The following is a 6,141-nucleotide window of genomic DNA, read 5'->3' on the forward strand; positions in this document are numbered from 1 at the left end:
ATTGTTATTCATGTCGGCACTAACGTTGTCCGGATTTGCCAGTTGGAGATCACTAAAGATAATGTTGAAGAGGTGTGTTCATTTTTTAAAGAGAAATGGTATATATGAACAATTTTAGTCAGTGTTTAAGCCGCATCACAGTACAGAGACTGTACTTATCAGAGTTACAAATGACTTGCTCTTATCATCTGATCACAGCTGCATTTCTCTTCTAGTGCTTTTAGATCTTAGTGCAGCCTTCGACACGATAGATCACGACATTCTCTTGAATAGGCTAGAGAGTTATGTTGGCATTAGTGGACTTGCATTAGCATGGTTTATGTCCTATTTATTAGACCGCTACCACTTTGTATGTGTAAACGAGAAATTGTCAAATCAAACAAAAGTTTGATTTATGGAGTGCCACAGGGATCAGTTTTAGGGCCTCTGCTTTTCTCCTTATACATGCTTCCCCTGGGAGATGGAATAAGGAATAAGTTTCCACTGTTATGCCGACAATACCCAACTTTATATTTCTTCTAAATACAACAAAAATTCACAATTCTCCAAATTAGCAGAGTGTATCAATAAAATAAAAGATTGGATGGCCAGAAATTTCCTTCTACTCAATTCCGACAAAACAGAGGTACTAAATATTGGACCAATAACCTAGAACCAAGAAATATGACCATATTTGCCCCATTTTATCGTCATTACATTGGCTACCTATTAAATTTCGTATTCATTTTAAAGTTCTTTTAATTCTGTTTCGGTCTACCGGAATGAGAAACATTTATCATAATCTATAACTCTGCATAAAATTGAATGGCATCTGCACTAATATTATTCTATTTGTTTCCATGTCTCAACCTCGGGTAGATCCAGCTCCATTCCTGCTTGGTGTCGGACTCCACTGCTATGTGTCTCTGAGTTATGACGACTAAATGCAGCCGGTGCTAGCCAGACATCACTTCAGTCTTTTACGATGGACTTCAGAGAATGAACTGATGCCAACTCGAACTGTAAGACATCAGATACTTCATATGCCACTGCCTGAACCTTGGACTCAGGATGGACCCCACCGAACCTCACCGAAATGATCTGCCAGTTGAACTGTGATTCACCACATTGATCTCTGCCTGCATCACCTTTGTCTATTGATGGACTACGCTCTTGAAATGGAAAACATAGACTATCATTTAATTGCCAACAAAAGCCTTCATCAGCCAACTAACATAGGACAAATCATCTATGTGAACTTCTGCAGTTAATCCAGGATGGACTTCAAAGACATTAGTCATTAATCTTACAGTTCATAAAAAAAAAAAAAAAAAAACTTTTTTTTTAAACACTGGACCTAAACACTTACTAAGTTTACTAATCTTAAACCATGACCTGCACTGCACATAAATAACTAATATTTACATTATATTAGCCCCACAGTGAGCCTAGTTTCTCCCAAGGTTATTTTTCTCCATTAACCATTAACTTATGGAGTTTTGTGTTCCTTGCCACAGTTGCCTTTGGCTTGCTCACTGGGGTTCTAAATACAATTATTATTTAATTATCTATTTTTATACTCAATTTACAATCATATTTAATCAAACTATACAATAATGACTCTAAGACTTTATAGATATTACAGTTTCCTTTTTTGTTAATGCATGATTTTCTGTATAGCTGCTTTGAAACTATGTGTGTGGTGAAAAGCACTATACAAATAAAAATGACTTGATTTGACTCATGTCGCCTCAAAATTGTCCAACTCTCATTGAAAATGAATGACTTCTTTTTACTTTGTTACTTCCAATTGCTGTCAATGTGAACATACGGTATCTTATAGTGCTGACATGGTGAAATGTACTAGAGAATGGTTGTAAGTTCTTGTAGTGATGGATGATGGTAGATATGCCCTCTGAGCCAGAGGTGTGAGATTTCTTCCCTTCCTTCATCTTTTGTTAACTGGTTGAGGTTTGCTAGGAAGAGCTCCCTGCCTTGTTCAGTGTTTCTGTCTGGCTCCGTGGGTTTGAGAAGCTGCTGAGAAATGCAGGAATGGAGAGAGCGGTGTAGGTCAGAGACAGGACTTCAGTGGCAGGCCACAGAAAGACTCCTTTGTGGCCACTCTCCCCCTCTGCCCTCGGCTCTGAAAGGTGATATTGATGCAGGGCAGCAGCACAGAAAACCTGCAAGGCAAGTAAACTAACAGGTTTGCCGAAGAAAATGTATCAAACAGAGTTGAGAGGGAAAGCTGTAGTTAAGATCAGAATGAAAGGTCAAAATGGACAGGAAGTGTGAAGTCAGATAAGGCCACTTGACCAGATTTATTCCTTTTTTTTTTACACGCAGTGAATTCCACGATATGGTGTTATATATCACATGTTAGCAAAGCATTAAGGTTTGCCAGCAAGACCATAAAAGTAGATGTTGTTCCTACATCATTTTGTGCACAAAAAGCATTGTTCTCCATTGACAGCAACAAATGCATTGCAATTATTTAAGTTATAATAATCACTGAATATACAGTTATAAATCAAAATATATCGTTATAAATCTGAATATATAATTATAAATCTGAATATATATTTGTGAGTGTTCAAAATATCAAAAATCCATTCGCAATTTAGCATCTACAATGACTTGCCATGATGTTGCACAAATTCGGTGCCAGTCATATGAATCCCCTAGGACAGTGGTTCTCAACCAGTGGACCGGAACCCACTAGGGGGCCTCATCACACTTCCAAGGGGGCCTCAAGATGAATTAAAATAAATGTAAAATAAGAAATATTAAAATAATTAAAATAATACAACTTAATTAAAATGCTTAAAATACTTTAAGATGTATGCCCACAAATTATAAACAGACACTTTCTGAAACATGTAGAATCAAAAATGATCCATTTAATTATTTTAATCAGAAACATCTAGTTTCGGGCGAGGGGGCCTTCAAATATTGTCTTGGATAGTGGAGGGCCTTGGAGTCAAAAAATGTTGAAAACCACTGCCCCAGGAGGAGTATTTAAAAGTTCAGAGCCTGCAATTTTCAGAAAATCCAAAATGTCCGACTTCCTGTTGGGCGAGCTAATGACTGTAAGTATGAAAGTTGTTCAGCTTGATGAGAACAATATATGTACCAAGTTTGGTGACTCTAGGTGAAAATGAGGTGCTACAGAGACCCTGTTACATGCCCAATTTAAAGGAGGCGCTACAGAGCCCCCGCTACATGCCCATGTATGAACTTTTGCCTAGTCCTAATGGCCAACGACTGTGATGTGTGTGCAAATTTCATGAAAATTTAAGCACACCAAGTGCCTCAAAAACACCCAAATATAGGAAGAAAGGAATAATAACAATTAATGCACTGCCACTGCAACAGTATTTAAGATATCAAATATTCCTTTACATCAAATATTTTATATCAGCAGTGTCTTGACATTATTCTAAAGGATTTTGAAGATATTCATGTAAACACAAGAGGGTTATTTCAAAGAATGTTATAAGTTCCATACTTCCTCCTGCCAGTTGGTGGCTCTATGACCGTGACCCATAATCACCACATCAGTGTGATCAGCCCCCATTATCAATCATACAGCTGAACTTTCATCAAAATCACACAAGGCACACAGAAGATATAAGGCTGTGACGAGGAGGAGGGCATGGCCGGGCCGTGATGGAGCACGGACAGCGCTGAATCAGCTGATCAGCGGGAGAGTTAGATAAGGGGCAGCTGGAGACGCTGGTTAGAGAGAGAGAGATACATGCGGCCACATTGCATGTGTGTCTGTGTCTTTATGCTTTTTGTTGTTTTAAGTTCTTTTATATCATTAAAGTTTATGTTGATAAACTTTTATGGTTTATGGTTTATTTATGGTTCCCGCCTCCTCCTTGCCCGTCCTTACCTGTTACAAAGGCACTTCCAGTTTTGATTTTTCACCATAAATTTATTGCTTAGTCATGGCGACGTAAAAAATCACTTAGCAATATAGCATCTATAATGTCTTGGTATGATGTTGCACAAATTTGGTGCCAGTCACATGAATCCACTAGGAGGAGTATTTAAAAGTTCAGATTTTCAGAAAATCAAAAATGGCCAACTTCTTGTTGGACGGAGCTAATGATGTGAGTAAGAAAGTTGTTCAGCTTGATCAGAACTATATATGTACCAATTTTGGTGACTGTAGGTGAAAATGGGGTACTACAGAGCCCCCCTTACATGCCCAATTTCAAGGTGACTCTACAGAGCCCCCCTGCAAACCCCCCCCACCCCCCACCCCGGAACTTTGCCCAGCCCTAAAGACCAACGACTCTGATGTGTGTGCAAACACGTTTGTTAAGAACCCCAAAAGTATCAAAAATCTTAAAAAGAATGATAATAATAGGGGGGCCTGGGTAGCTCAGCGAGTAAAGACACTGACTACCACAACTGGAGTCACAAATTAGAATCCAGGACGTGCTGAGTGACACCAGGCAGGCTTCCTGAGCAACCAATTGGCCTGGTTGCTAGGGTGGGTAGAGTCACGTTGGGTTAACCTCCTCGTGGTTGCTCTAATGTGGTTCTCTCTCTCGGTGGGGCACGTAGTGAGTTGTGCGTGGATGCCACAGAGAATAGCGCGAAGCCTCCACTCACGCTAGGTCTCTGTGGTAACACGCTCAACAAGCCACGTGATGAGATGAGCGGATTGGCGGTCTCAGATGCGAAGGCAACTGAGATTCATCTTCCTCCACCCAGATTGAGGCAAGTCACTATGCCACCACGAGGACTTAGAGCAGATTGGGAATTGGGCATTCCAAATTGGGGAAAAAAGGGGAGAAAATCCCTCCCCCCAAAAAAGAATGATAATAATAATTAAAGCTGCAAGCAGCGATGAACGGGCCCTCGCACCCTGGTGCACATTGGGGTTGCTGTGCCAGGGGAACGGCATTCAATTTTTGTTATAATGTAATTCATTCTTCAGGTCATGTATTTGTATGTAATTTTGAGAGGACAGGAGAGCTAAGGAGGTAAAGGCTTTTTATTTCACAACAGATCTGATTTAACTCTAGGAGGAGTTCGTTAATGTATGAGGCCTGGAAATGGCAAAAACTGAGCAAAAATTTAAGAGAAAAATCAAAATGGCTGACTTCCTGTTAGGTTTAGGGCATGGGTCCTTTTTTTAGGTATTGGCATGTTACACATGTGTACCGATTTTCATACGTGTAGGTGAAACTTAGCATAAAGCGCACATCATTGAATGTTTGTAGGTGGCGCTATCGAGCCATTTTGCCACACCTAATTCTGAAACCCATATCAGATGTACATTTTCACCACTTCTGATGCATGTGCAAAGTTTCATGAGTTTACGAGTATGTTTAGGCCCTCAAAAATGCGATTCATTTGAGAAAAAAATAATAATAATTAAAGCTGCAAGCAGCGATGAATGGGCCCTCGCACCCTGGTGTACTTTGGGGTTGCTGTGCCAGGGGAATGTCACTCCAATTTTTTTTTTAATTTTTTAGCACTTAAATGTTGTTAAGCGTGTATCACAGTGTAAAACATGTCATTTCCTGTTGCCAGTAGGTGGCACTATGACTATAACTGAATATTGGCACGCAGATGTATTCAGGCCGGGACTATTATCAAACCTGAAGTTTGGGGCAGATTGGACATTGTATTTATGAGTTACAACAACTTCCTGTTTCATGGCGAAACATCGAACTTTGTCAGACCGTCATGGCGACAACGTGCAGTGAAAACTCAAAAGCTTTGCAATTTAGCATCACCAAGGCCTTTAATTAGAATAACCAAATATGAAGTAGATCTAATGAAATCTCTAGGAGGAATTCATTAAAATACGAGGCCTGGAAAATCAAAATGGCTGACTTCCTGTTGAGTTTATGGCAAGGGTCCAAGAGACATTTTTGTAGGTATTGCCATGTTACATGTGTGTACCAATGTTTGTATGTGTAGGTGAAACGTAGCGTAAAGCGCACATCGTTGAAAGTTTGGAGGTGGCGCTATCTAGCCATTTTGCCACACCTAATTCTGAAACCCATATCAGATGTAAATTTTCACCACTTCTAATGCGTGTGCAAAGTTTCATGAGTTTTCGAGTATGTTTAGGCCCTCAAAAATGCGATTCATTTGAAAAAAATAAAAATAATAATAATAATAAATAAAGCTGCA

This window comes from Myxocyprinus asiaticus, chromosome 44 (genome assembly GCF_019703515.2).
Source record: "Myxocyprinus asiaticus isolate MX2 ecotype Aquarium Trade chromosome 44, UBuf_Myxa_2, whole genome shotgun sequence".
In the NCBI taxonomy this organism is placed as follows: Eukaryota; Metazoa; Chordata; class Actinopteri; order Cypriniformes; family Catostomidae; genus Myxocyprinus; species Myxocyprinus asiaticus.